At 47.8% G+C, this 14,342-nt stretch overlaps 1 pseudogene; it reads left to right on the forward strand.

Annotated features, from left to right (window-relative positions):
• The first annotated feature begins 354 nt into the window (after positions 1-354).
• Positions 355-2,426, forward strand: LOC140427389 (ferritin heavy chain pseudogene; annotated as a pseudogene).
• The last annotated feature ends 11,916 nt before the right edge of the window (positions 2,427-14,342 follow it).

Genomic DNA, 14,342 nt, shown 5'->3' on the forward strand with positions numbered 1-14,342 from the left:
GGTCTGGCGGTCGCCCTCCATTTTGTTTCCCTCTCCCGGCGGTTGTGGGCTGACTTTTCCTGGGGTGGGGGGAGGGAAAGAAAATGCACAGTGTTAGATAGTTGGTCGCATGTAACACAGGGGGTCGGTAGCTGGTGGCCTTCGTGGCCAGGGCACCTGGCTATGGCGACCAGTATGGGTGGTGCAGGGTGAGTGTTCGGTTATCCTCTGGGTGGGGTACGGGTGTGTGCGTCGGGGGTTAGTGCCAGGAGCACAGTGCTGCCTGCTCACCCTGCCCGCCCTGAGGAAGTTGTACGGTTTCTTCCTGCACTGCTGGCATGCCCTAGTGGTGCTGCCCACAGCTTTCATGGCGTCATGGCCTCTCCCATCTGTGGCCAGGCCCGGTGCATTGTGGCAGGTGGTAACTTCATCCCCATCCCAGGTACAGGATGGATCACCTCTCCTCTGTTGTGAATCGGACCCATTTTACATTGAATCGGTCGTGTTCAACGTAGTTTTTGAAAGGGAGAATCTCGCTGCAGGAGCCTGGAGCTGAAGTGTGGCCAAAATTTGAGGAGCAACCCCTTCAAATACCAAAAAGGGGCTGCAACCTTGCATCGTCTATATCTACGAGGAACACGATTCCTTAAGGCCACATAAAATAGAGAGTCTCACTTCATACAAATTAAATAAAGTAATTATCTAATTGACAGTCCCCTACAGGGGCCCTGTGACAAAAGGACAAAACTTTAAAGAAAACTTTACAAATCAAGTTGAAATGTTGGGCGTGATCTATCCAAATGGGAACAGAGTCCGTGACGCACAGGATTAGCCGAATGTTTCCTGGTGCTCCGAGCGCCAGGAAACCACGCTATCGAACACCCATTTGGGTAGGGGGAATGCACAGTTAACGTCGCACTTAGTCCTATTTTCTGCACTGAGAAGCTCCGCTTGCCGGAACCCCTCAGTGCAGAAGGACATTGGGATGCCATTTCCTGACCTTTCGACCCGCCCCAACACAGCTGCCGAACCCCCCCCCAAGCCTCAACACACGTATAATCGAGTCCTCAATGCCCCCCCCCCCCCCACTGCATTCCCCTGCACCCGCACAGGGCACCCCCAGGCACCATCTACATCGCGGGAAAAAGGCCAGCCTTAAACCTTGGCACCCAGGTGACAATGCCAATGTGCCAAGCTGGAAGTGCCAAGGTGTCTGGGTGGCACCAGCAGTGCCATGGTGCCACCTTGCCAGAGGGCAAGCACCTGGGGCCTCCAATCACCTGGGAGACCCCCCACAAGTGTTGATCCGTCTACTCCCCATTTGTGAGGACCAGCACTGAATGGCGCTTGACTGAGATCTCCAAGGCATTCGGGTTAGATTCACCGTCTTGGGTAGATTGTGAGAATGGATGTTAGAGAAAAACTAGCTGTCCCACAAATTTGCTAAAAAGTGATCCCGCCCACAATGGGCGCAATTCACATTGTGATGTCTCGCGAGATCGCGTTAGATCGCACGAGTGTGGCGAGCTGGGTGGATCCCGGAAGAGGGGTCGTCCGGCATCTACTAACCACGCCACGCTGCCTTTTGTGTGCAACGCGGTTGGTAGAACACACCCATTGTTTCTGGGGCAAGTTTCTCTTTTAAATACCAGTAAAACAAAACAATTAACTAACAAGTCTCTTTTTAAATGTACTCAAGGTACTGAATCAAACAGTGCCATGTAACTGTGTATTCTTAACCATCTCATTTACAGTTGTAACTAAGATTGTGGCTCTTTAGTTCTCTGGGCAGAATGTTGTTTGAACGGAATAAAACGCATGCTTTGTGCCTTTAACTTCCCCCTTTAGTCAAAAAGAAATCCTTTTTAACGCTTTGCTTTGTCAACTTGCCGATTTGGACAAGAGCAGCAGATGATCGGTTAGCTTCTCAAATCCGGCAAAGTTATCACGAGGAATGTGAAGCGGCAATCAACTGCCAGATCAACAGGGAGCTCTACACTTCCTATGTCTACATCTCTATTTATGCCTTCTTCAACAGGGACAATGTTGCCCTGAAGAACTTCGCCATATTTTTCAAACACCAATCCCACGAGGAAAGGGAACATGCGGAAAAGCTGATGAAATTCCAAAACCAGAAAAGGGGCCGTGTTGCCCTGCAGGATGTCTCAAAACCAGATGAATGTAGCACTGGTCTCGAAGCCATGAGGTGCGCTCTTCATTTGGAGAGAACCGTAAATCAGTCTCCTTCGGGCCGGCATAAACTGGCTTATGACAAGATCAATGCACAAATGTGTGACTTTCTGGAGACTCACTTCTTGGATGAGCAGGTCCAGGCTATCAAGAAGCTTGGTGATTTCATCACTAACGTGATCCATTTTGGGACCCTCCAGAATGGCATGGCCGCCCATTTGTTTGGCAAGCTTAGCCTGGAAGAGAGCAGCAGTTAAACACCCACCACCTGGAGATTAACAGTGCGCCCATATTTCCACCATTTTCAGTACTTTCACTGCTTTTTCACTTGTTGGGTGATGATTCATAGAATTTACAGGGCAGAAGGAGGCCATTCGGCCCATCGAGTCTGCACCGGCTCTTGGAAAGAGCAACCTACCCAAGGTCAACACCTCCACCCTATCCCCATAACCCAGTAACCCCACCCAACACTAAGGGCAATTTTGGACACTAAGGGCAATTTATCATAGCCAATCCACCTAACCTGCACATCTTTGGACTGTGGGAGGAAACCGGAGCACCCGGAGGAAACCCACGCACACACGGGGAGGATGTGCAGACTCCGCACAGACAGTGACCCAAGCCGGAATCGAACCTGGGACCCTGGAGCTGTGAAGCAATTGTGCTATCCACAATGCTACCGTGCTGCCCTGTTTGTTTACCTTTTTAAATTTGAATCAGTTTTTGATACTATCTTTAGTGGAGTATTAACTTGGTTGTGAATTAAGCTTGTATATATGGGAATGTTAAGATCAACGTTCTGAATTGTAATTTTTCTGTCAAACTTCCAAATTGTAAAACTGTATGTGGCACAGCTGGGTTTAAGAAAATAAGTGTTGTCAAGTGTTAAAAAAGCACAGACTGCGTCATGAATCAATAGGGGGTTGCAGGTTTAGATCGGTGCTAACTCACACTGTTAGTTTGTAATTTTAGTTTGCAATGAGGGAAGGAGAGGTATTTAAATTAGTAGAGATGATTGTCCAACATAATATCCTGAAACGTGAGAACACATAGCATGGTGATAATACATAAATACATTTGCAAACACTAACATGAGTGCACTTGGCCCATTTTCATGCTTGTATTTGAATCCATCCGGAATTTAATATTTCTGTAATATTTACAGAAAACGATCATTACAACATAACAGAGGAAACATCTTTATTGTGGATGATGAATCCACATTTGTGGTTATCACCCTTCGCAAGAAAAAAACCAGATGGAAAGCAATGCTGGGGTAGGGACTGGGTGATACTTTGATTGCTGCTAATGAAAATTTATGGAAATGCTTAATGGCCATGATCATTAATGCCGGAACAATATGAGAGGCATCTGTAAATGGGGAAAAAATTATTGTTTAAAAAGAAAGTGCTTTTGGGATCTCGATTTTAACGCTGCGCTACCTGTAGTGAACTGTTTAATGTGTTTGTTTGTTTTTTGTCTAAATTTTGGTACCCAATATTTTTTTCAATTAAGGGACAATTTAACGTGGTCATCTTTTTGGGTTGTGGGAGTGAGACCCAAGCAGACACTGGGAGACTGTGCAAACTCCACAAGGACAGGACAATGACCCGGGGCCGGGATCGAACCAGGGTGCTCAGTGCCATGAGGCAGCAATGTTAACCGCTGGGCCACCGTGCTGCAGTGCCACCCTCATGTGCCGCCCTAATATTAAGTTACTCTCTGCACAGGTGATATGGTTGGGGCCAAATTCAGCTCACTATTTTTAGCTAACTGCAATGGTTACTGTGTTTGTGCTAAATTGCCACAAGCTATTTTTGGTCTACATCATAACTGGGTTCATGTTAAATTCCTGTTCGCACTGTCTTTAGCCAATATACTTCCGCTAAACTCCTGTCTGTGGCACTTTTATGCAATCAATAACCCACTTGTCAGATGAGTGCCTTGGTGAATTGATGCTGTTTACACTGACAGTGTGATTTCTGATAAGTTGGCTTTGGTAATTTAAAAAGATCAACATTCTTCACACAACAAGAACACAAATTTCAGCGTCTTGATAACATTAAATGTGCCACTGAAAGTGGGTTGAGGTAATTTTTGTGCCCCAATTTGTTAAGTTTGTTTCCTAACAATTTGGGCACGATTTAACGGAAAGGTTTCTAAATGTGGTAGCGAGAAAGATCTGCCGCGAGCTTCGTGAGGCTCGATCCGGCCAGGCCGTCAGGGCATCAAATGTTAATTGGTCCTCTTAACGAGGCCCCACGGGTTTTACGGTGCGCATCATTGTCCCCCCAGCTGATTTGCCAGGACCATGCCTACCAGTTCCCCACTCACAAGGGGGAGCAGCACTTAGATGATTTGGAGTTGGGGACCAAGGGCAATGTGTCCAAGTTTGCAGACAACACTAAGATAAGTGGTAAAGCAAAAAGTGCAGAGGATACTGGAAGTCTGCAGAGGGATTTGGATAGGTTAAGTGAATGGGCTAGGGTCTGGCAGATGGAATACAATGTTGACAAATGTGAAGTTATCCATTTTGGTAGGAATAACAGAAAAAGGGATTATTATTTAAATAGATCAAATATTAAAACATGCTGCCGTGCAGAGAGACCTGGGTGTGCTAGTGCATGAGTCGCAAAAAGTTGGTTTACAGGTGCAAGAGGTGGTTAAGAAGGCAAATGGAATGTTGTCCTTCATTGCTAGAGGGATGGAGTTTAAGACAAGGGAGGTTATGCTGCAATGCACAAGGTGTTAGTGAGGCCACACCTGGAGTATTGTGTTCAGTTTTGGTCTCCTTACCTGAGAAAGGATGTACTGGCGCTGGAGGGTGTGCAGGAGATTCACTAGGTTAATCCCAGAGCTGAAGGGGTTGGATTATGAGGTGAGGTTGAGTAGACTGAGACTGTACTCGTTGGAATTTAGAAGGATGAGGGGGGATCTTATAGAAATATATAAAATTATGAAGGGAATAGATAGGATAGATGCGGGCAGGTTGTTCCCACTGGTGGGTGAAAGCCAAACTAGGGGGCATAGCCTCAAAATAAGGGGAAGTAGATTTAGAACTGAGTTTAGGAGGAACTTCTTCACCCAAAGGGTTGTGAATCTATGGAATTCCTTGCCCAGTGAAGCAGTTGAGGCTCCTTCATTAAATGTTTTTAAGATAAAGACAGATAGTTTTTTGAAGAATAAAGGGATTAAGGGTTATGGTGTTCAGGCCGGAAAGTGGAGCTGAGTCCACAAAAGATCAGCCATGATCTCATTGAATGGTGGAGCAGGCTCGAGGGGCCAAATGGTCTACTCCTGCTCCTAGTTCTTATGTTCTTATGTTCTTGTTCTGATCCCGCAGAGCAAACCCCACAAAGCTCGCAGCCATGCCATCGAGGAGACCAGACCCATGATTTGGCCAGATTGTTGAATGCGGTTGAATCCAACAATGCTGCCGTGTTCCCCCAAGAGGCTTGAAAGGTCAGCCACAGGGCAGCCTGGGAAGAAGTGACAGTGGCTGTCAGCTTAGGGAGCATCACCAGGAGGACCGGCACCCAGTGCCATAAGAAGATCAACTCCCTCCACTGGGTCGCACAGGTGGGTTGGCACCGATCCCCACTTGTCACATTCCCCCTGACGACCAAACGCCTGGCACCACCCCACCCAGCACCATACCATGCCCTGGCCCATCTACGCCCAATAGTGCTGCCCACACCTGAACCCCGTATGGTACACGAAGCGTGTGATTCACAATGCCCTCCCCACAGAAGACGTTGATCCACAACATACGGGAGAGGGCTCGGATGGGCAGTAGGGTGTTGGACAGCAGAGTCCTCACACCCTATGAGGAACAGATCCTGGAGGTCGTGGGGGTGACTGAGGGCAGGGCATTCACCGATGTAGAGGTTGGCACATGGCGCAGAGGTGAGAATCCAACAGCCCACACCCCAGATGACCTGTCACATGTGACTTGGCCATGCCAGACAGAATGACCCTTCCCTCCCACATGTCCATTCTCCTGCAGGATCATCGCCCAAAGGTGCAACCAGCCCATCCGGGGTGCAACCCCCCACCTCCCCCTCCCCTCCCCCTGCCTCCCAAGAGAAAACCTCAGAGGGGAACTCTGAGGAGACCACCATTGATGCATCACAGCTGTCAACCCCACCCTCCACCAGCAGAGACTCACACCTCGGTGGGTGAAAGTGATGGGCAGGCTTCCTGGACACAATCTGGCGAGCACCACACAGTTGCTGGTGCACATCAGCTGGAGGTAGGAACGTCAAGGGGAGACAGCAGTCGGAGGTCTGCTGGATCCCAGAACCCAGCCTGGTCCCAGTCAGATGCTGAGCCTCTGGACCAGGTTTACCTGAAGCTGATGCAGTCAACAGGCTGCAGCCGTGAGATTCAGAGGGGATGTGAGCGACACTCCAGCAGGTTCTGAGCCGTTTGGAGGAGTCCCAGAGGCTATGGGCGCAGGAGATAGCACCGGCGATGAGTGCCACCGAAGACAACACTGCCAGGGTGGTGACCGCAGTGGTGAGCCTGGTGCATGGTGTCAGCAGCATGAGTGGTGGTGTCCAAGGTGTGGCTGAGTCAGTGATGGCCATGGTTGAGGGCCTGATTATTTATGTTGATCACTGGATACTCATTTCCAAACTCACTACGATAATTACCCGTTTGCCCCAAACACCTTTTTTATACGGCACTCACAGGGGCCAAAAATCTGAATCAGATGGCATAAAAGAGTACTTCGAAAATTGTGGGATAACCTTTTGGTGAGAAACACAGTTTAATTTCTGTACTTTTTTAATACTAGTCCTACTTTTTACAGAATTTGGGCACAATCTACCGGGCGCATTACGCCGGAAAAGCAGTGTGGCTCGACGTGGGGGGGCGATGCCGGGAGATCCCTCTTCCGGGGTCTACCCTGTCATGATATTCAAGTGAACATCACAGCACATACACACCTTGTGAGATCTAACGTGATCTTGCGAGATGTTGCGATGTGAACCCCGCCCATTGTGGGCAGATCACTTTTTAGAAAATCTGCATGTTGGAACGAGACAACTATTCTCACTCTAATGCGCATTCCCACGATCTAACCAATGGCATCCCGATCTCCTCCGGCACTGAGGATTTCCGGCGAGCAGATCTCCTCAGTGCAGAAAACGGAACTAAGGGCGGCTGCGTCATGGAGTGCCCCACTGAGGCCCGACTCGACGCGAATTGGGACAGAGTCCCGGTCGATAGCATGGGGGTTTCTCGGCGCTGTGAGTGTCGGGAAACACCCGGCCTAACGCCCTTGTTATGGGACTCTGTTCCCATTTGGGTAGATCGCACCCCTTTGTATTTTTGTCTTGGGAATTCCTCAAAGATTGATTGACTGTTGTTTTCATGGTGAGATTCTGCCACCTGGTGGCTCAACTGAGAGCTCTCTGCACTTATTCAGGGTAAGTTACACTAGGTATAACAAAATCATAACCTTTTCCCTCCCTTTCTGTTCACTCCCTCGCCCCCAACCTATTTATCAAGAATGGTTTTGCTATGCACAAAGTGAAAATGTTCCTCATGAAAAATTTAGGCAGATCTACTTGATCAGATGGTTGATTTATCATAAAGGGTAGATTACCCAGCATTTCTACATCAATGGTATTATTTCTTGTATTTCATTACCTTTTCCAAAAAGTTAGTCATTTAAAAAAGTGAAAGGTGGAATTGGATAATTAAGAGTTTTTGGACAGTAAATGTAGAGTAATTACCTGTCAATTCGGTTTATATGATAATCTGTGCTTTTTGATATTTTAAGTTTACTGTTAGTAAATTAACTTTCCAGTAATAGAAGAAACTCAGTGAGGCTGATATAAAACAATATATAAATGAATATGTTACTGCACTTGGTGTAATTCTGTTGAAACTAAACCTAGAGTTCTTATCCTCCACCTTCCATTTATTTCAACTTGCTCACACAATTCTGCCACGTTTGCAGTCCTTTATTAAGTGTTGTTTTGATCCTGTTTATGTTGATGTCCCTCCTATGCTTTGAAATGTAAGCTCCTCATCCAATGTGCAAATGCCTGCATTCAGACCTCTCACTATCTGTTGTAATGAATGTAAAAATTGTTACATATTATATTTTATATCTGTTGCAGTAATCGTTTGGAAAGTCTGGGTTCAGATATATATTTGTTGCATTTAAATATGCATTCGAAGGATCCTCCAGGCGGACCCCAATAGCCATGCCTGTAAGACCTCGCTGGGGCGCAGTTTAGTACTGGTTTCCACCAACGTGGATTAGTTGTAATGGCACCTAGGAGTTGGGTGGGGGGTGGTGTCTACCAGGCCATTAGAGACCCCTGGGTGGTTGGGGCAGGGCAGGGTGGCACCCTGGCACACCTACATCTGGCACCTTGGCACAACCATCCTGGCACCATGGCAGTTCCATCCGGGCACCCTGGCACTGCCAGACTGATGGGTGCCAGGTTGGCACTACCAGGGATCAGGCAAATGGAGGGGGAGGTGATTTCAGGGGCCTCCCCACGGTTGTGGGGGCAGGGGGGTTTGGAAATGGGGAAGGGGATACTGAGGTGGGGGGCGGGGGGGGGGGGGGAGCAGGGCAGCCAGACAAGATGGTGCTCCAATTGTTGCTCTGTTTCTGTGGTTCTAAATATGGCGGTCAATATGGTCGCCTTCCTTAATCCTAATTATGTTTGCTTTAGAGTCGCCAAGTATCTCTCGATATCACCACAAGGTTCAAACCCGAATACTGATCAAAGAGCCAATACACCAGTTAGTTAGTTCAAAGTCAATACTATTTATTTACACACACAGTAATATTTACTCATGCACAAAGTACTACAAATTAAACTATCTCTAACGCTAACGCCTATACTTAGCTTCGGGTGCCCACTCAGTCAGAGGAACAATGGCCGTTGTTCAGATCTGAGGTTGTTGGGTTCGAAGTGGTACAGGAGAACAGCTAAGGTCGTCCGTCTGGTAGCGAGCGTTGACCTTGGACGTACTTGCTTCTGGTGCAGCTGGTGGATGGGTCTCCGCTTTGAGAGTCAAATCAAGAGAGCGATTCTCTCTCGGGGGTTTGTTCTTATACCCAGAGGGACTTCGCGCACTTTGGGTGGGCCTTAAACTTGGCCCCAATTAATTGGGCCACATCTTGATCACTGGTATTGATCTTGACCAATAAAGGGGTGGGTGCCCTGATGGCTGGGCGTGTCTTAGGTGGCCGTTGGCCTGGCTTTGTTTGCGCTTTCGGTTTGGGGAACTGGCGTCGGGATGTCTGGAGCTGTATCGGTTGCTTGAGTGTCTTTCCTTTGTTCCTGGAGATGGGCCATCAATATGTTAATTGACCTACAGTTTCAGTCCCGCCTGAGAGCTGCCTTCCCAATACGCATACAGGCTCTGTGCCTGCTTGCTTTCCTAACATTGTCCATAGTTCCCTGCATTCATTGCGAGCATCCATTTTGTGTTCTGGAAGTGGCCATCCCAGATGGCTACACGCCCTCCTTGTGATCCTCAACGCGAAGCGTGAAGGATCAAATTACTGCATTTTCTTCGTTCTCCTCCTAAGTCAAGCACCCATAAGCAAGGACAGGCTCTACACTACTCTGTCCTATGGATTGGAACTTTTACCTAAATTACTTTATGTACACACATCATTATAAAATTCTATGGGGCGCTATGACATTCAGGCATGCATTACAAAATAAAAAAACTGGAACCTCTAACTGTCCTTAACTAAACTATCCTTAATCAATGAAAACATGTACAACATTTTAAACTATACAGTGCCAGCAACACAGGTCTCTCTGGCTTGGCAGTCAAGCACAGAGTTTTACATTTCTTTTATTAGAACAAACAAACACAAACAAACGGATGCACTTTAATTCACTTAAAGAGGGTGGGGGGTTTGCTGAAGTCGGAAAATAGGGGATCTGAATGTGTATACCGGAGTGCGGGACGCTTTCCTCCGCCATTTCCTAAGTCTTAGTGTCTGAACGACACTGCAGAGTATTGTAAGTACTAATAGTGCTTCTACAACATAGGACAGGGAATACCAAGTAATGAACTTGTCACACCAGGTTGGTGTATCGGTTGCTATCTCTAGGTACAGTGTATGGCAAGGATGGGAAACATTCATGGCCTGTGTGGTAGGGGTCAGGTGGGGGTCGCGTCCGCACGCAACTGTAGGGATCCCGCAAAGATCCAAATGTAGACTATGATAGTTGTCTTCATGTTCTTCTTTCTTTCGTAATCTTCCTGAGGCTTCTGTGGTTCCGGAGTTTTGTGGACACAAGCATAATTTCTGTTATTATCTTGTTTAAGATCTTGTATGTCTGTCTGTCTGTCCTTTTATTGCCAATTACCCACTATAATTGCTCACCATCTGTGACTCCCTAATTTAAAAAAAAATTTTAAAAACAAAATATTTCGGTCAAGACATTCGAGAAAAAAAAATACTGACACAGTGCGAGCAGTCTCGCAGCCTGTGTGGGCGATGCGGTGAATGTACCATCCCAGTGTTTGAGGATGTAAATAGCATATGGAAAGCAACCTAAGGGGCGCCGTAAAACAAACAAAAGAGTTTTGAACCAAAAGTTCCAAGTGGGGTGCGTGTAGGCCGCGACGGGGCAAGAATGGGTGGAATCCCCGGGTAGGACGGTGACCAGTGCCGTATGTGCTCTACCCGAGTGTAGCTGACCAGATGGGGGTCCTCAGGCAGGGCAGGGACCAGTGCCGTTTCTCCACTGCCTGAGTGACTGGGGAAGAACGGTAAGAATTTGTGATCGTCGTGGGGGTTGCCTATTGTGGCCATCTTCTACCTTCAAAGCAGAAGAGCAGCTATGATTGGCTGTCTGTAGACAAACTTGTTCCTTTAACTGCCAGTGGGCATTAAAAGAGTGGTGGCGTGGGTTCATGAAAACCTTGAGGTAACAAACAACATTTAACATTCACAATAACACACAAACGTAACAAAAATCCATCAGAAAGGACACCGTAAAACACCATTGGTTCCTTTTTATCATCAACTGGACACCTCATTGCTCTAAAGCGAACAGAGTCGCAAAAGGATTTGTGTGGTGGGAGTCAGACTCTAAGTCATCATCTTGTCCCGGTTGCCATACTCGTGACTGGAGTAGTTGTGCCAAAGCTGTTTGGGGCGAATTAGGGTCCATCTCATCATTCCGGATGAGCCTGAACGAATTGTCTCGGTGCCAGTGTTTTGTATCGAGGTTGGAGCTGCTAGGGGGTAATCCATGATCATCGGGCGATGGGTCTGGATCAGGGGCTTTAATATACGTTCTTTCAAAGGGGTAGCTGGAATCGTGTTCGGAGTCGCTGGGAGTGGGGCCTGATGCAGGGGTGTAATCGTAGCGAGGTATGCTGGGGTTGTCGCTATCGCTGTCGCTATCGCTGTCACTGTCGGTTGGAGGAAGGGAGAGGCGGAGTCGAGCCTCTGGGGGTAGAGTCGTAGTCATGTCTGAAGATGGGCTGGACAGGTTGGGGAAGGGTAGGAATACGTCGTTCGTGGGCGGGTGGGGCGTGCCCATCTGCTGCTGCAAGCGAGATGTGGTGTGCATGGTTGTTCTGCGAGCCATAAGCCTTAAGCTGGTTTATGTGGAACCACGCAGATTTGCCATTATGATATGTGATTTTATATACAGAGGGGCTGACTTTATCAGAGATGGAGTACGTCCGGCAAATTTGGGGGAAAGGAATGAACTGGGGTTGTATAGGGATAGCATGACTTGCTGCCCTACTCTGTACTTTCTTATCAAAGCAAACTTGCTTCTTGTGTGTCCCAAGTCTAACAGCTGCTGCAAGCTGGGCTGCTTTCATATTCTCTAAAATCTGTTGAACTGCTTTCTCATGTGTGAGGGCGGTGACTGTGGGGCTGGCCAAATCCAGTCCTAACAAATATTCTGTCCTTTTCATGGGGCGTCCGGTCATGAGTAGTGCAAAGAGGAGAACTGAGTCCCAGGTGCTGTTGTGTTGTTGCACCATTTTACTGAGGGTCGCTTTTAAAGTCCTGTTCATTCTTTCTACTATGCCGCTATATTGGGGGTGGTATGCAATATGGAATTTCTGTTTGATTCCGAAAATTGTAAGGATGTTTTTCATCACTCGTCCTGTAAAATGGGAGCCTTGATCGGACTCTATGCTGTGTGGAAGTCCCCATCTTGTAAAGATGTGCTGAGTGAGGATTTTGGCTGTCCTTTTGGCAGTGTTTGTTCTGGATGGAAAGGCTTCCACCCATTTTGTGAACGTGTCGATGACCACCAACACATACTTCAAACCATTCCTGCAGGGAGGTAAGGGTCCTATATAATCGATTTGCAAGTTCGTCCAGGGGCCATTAACGGGGCGGGTGTGATTTAGCTGACCTTTCTTTGCGTATCTGTCCGATTGTTCTGGGTACAGATTAAGCAGTTCTCAATGTAGTGAGTCACATTGGCTTTTAAATCGGGCCATCAGCAGAGAGGTCTGAGGTGGGCTAGGGTGGCTTCTATGTCTTGATGTCCATGGTTGTCATGGGATTGGCAAATAATCTGATTCCTGTCCTGGATGGGGACTACATAAATGCCGTCTTTTAAAATAACACCATCATGTGTTGTCAACGCGTTTTTGTACTTATCATAGGGGGCTGGGAAGTTGCCTTTTAAAACTTCCCTGAGATGTGTGTCTTCTTTTTGGGCCTTTGCTAAATCCTGAATGTTGGTCTGTGAGAACTGAACCGCGTGTACTGGGGCACTCTCGGGGGGGTGGGGGTGGGGGTTCCAAAAGTGACCGTGTCTGGAACATGCCTTTGCTAGGGCGTCTGCCTTAACGTTACCAGGGGGGGAAGAACGATGGTGGCTACGGACTTTAATAATGCCATATTTCCAGTCCTTGGCTGTCTTTAGGATATGCCGGAGTAATGGGGCTGAGGGTAGGGGTTTTCCGTCTGCGGAAACAAATCCTCTCAATTCCCACAGGGGTAGGAATTCGGTCAAACAGATGCAGATATATAAACTGTCAGAATATATGTCGGCTCGGGTCGGGAATGAGTCGGGGTGTTCTACAAAGTAAGCTACGGCTGCTAGTTCTGCTGCCTGTGAGCCTAAATGTCCTGGCAATTTCAACGATATTTCTTCAGTGGCATGTCCCTGCGCGTCCTCTACACATATACCGCAACCGGTAATCCTTTTTCCGTTTAAAACTGTGGAGGAGCCGTCCACATAGATTCTAAGGGGTGCGCCTATGTCTGTGGGCTGGGGTCTCTGGGGTGTAGTACCTGGTTTCGGGGGAGCTGACTTTGGTACAAAGGGTCCTGTATTGTGCTTGGTGGATATTATTTCACATTTTTGCATAGTGCAAATTATCGGCGAGGAAAGTGTGTGTCTTTGTCCTCTTTACTGTTATGTCCCGTCCCTGTAAGAGAAGGGTCCAACGGGCTGCGCGGATCTGGCTGACTGTGCCATCCTTAAGTCTACCATCAAATAGGAGTTGTGTTGGGGTGTGCTCAGTTAGAATGGTGATGGGGTTGAGTCCTGTAATGTAGGTGAACTATTGTACTGCCCCAAAAACTGCGAGCAGGTGCCTTTCGCAGGCAGAAAATCCTTGCTCCACTGGATCTAATACACGTGAGGTGGATGCCACGGGGCCTAATCGATCATGTTGTTCTTGAAGGAGCACGGCCGAAAGGGTTCGGTCGGTGGTAGCAACTTCAATTGTGTATGGGGAGAGTGTATTAGGGACCTGTAATGCGGGGGCTGTGGTGAGGGCTCGTTTTACGGCATTGGTGTGCTGTGGAAGCCATTCCCAAGGTGCTTGCTTCTTGAGAAGTTCGGATAGGGGCGCTGCCTTTGTGGCAAAACCGTCGATGTGGTTTCTACAGCAGCCAACCAGTCCTAGAAATGACCGGAGGGCTGTGACATTATGGGGCAGGGGTAATTTGACGATCGAGTTGAGTCGTTTCTGCTCGATCTCGCGTTTGCCATGTGTGATTACTGTTCCTAAGTAAATCACTTTCTCCTGTAAAATCTGGGCCACTTTACAGCCAATTTGTTGAAGGAGCCCTAATAGTTCGGTGAGAAACGAAATGTGCTCTCCCCTTTGTGTCCGTCTGTAAAAGCAAATCATCTACATATTGGACCAGACAATCGGGGCGGGAATATTTTGCTGGTCCATTTGCCAGC

The sequence above is a fragment of the Scyliorhinus torazame genome, chromosome 7, assembly GCF_047496885.1.
Source record: "Scyliorhinus torazame isolate Kashiwa2021f chromosome 7, sScyTor2.1, whole genome shotgun sequence".
NCBI lineage: Eukaryota > Metazoa > Chordata > Chondrichthyes > Carcharhiniformes > Scyliorhinidae > Scyliorhinus > Scyliorhinus torazame.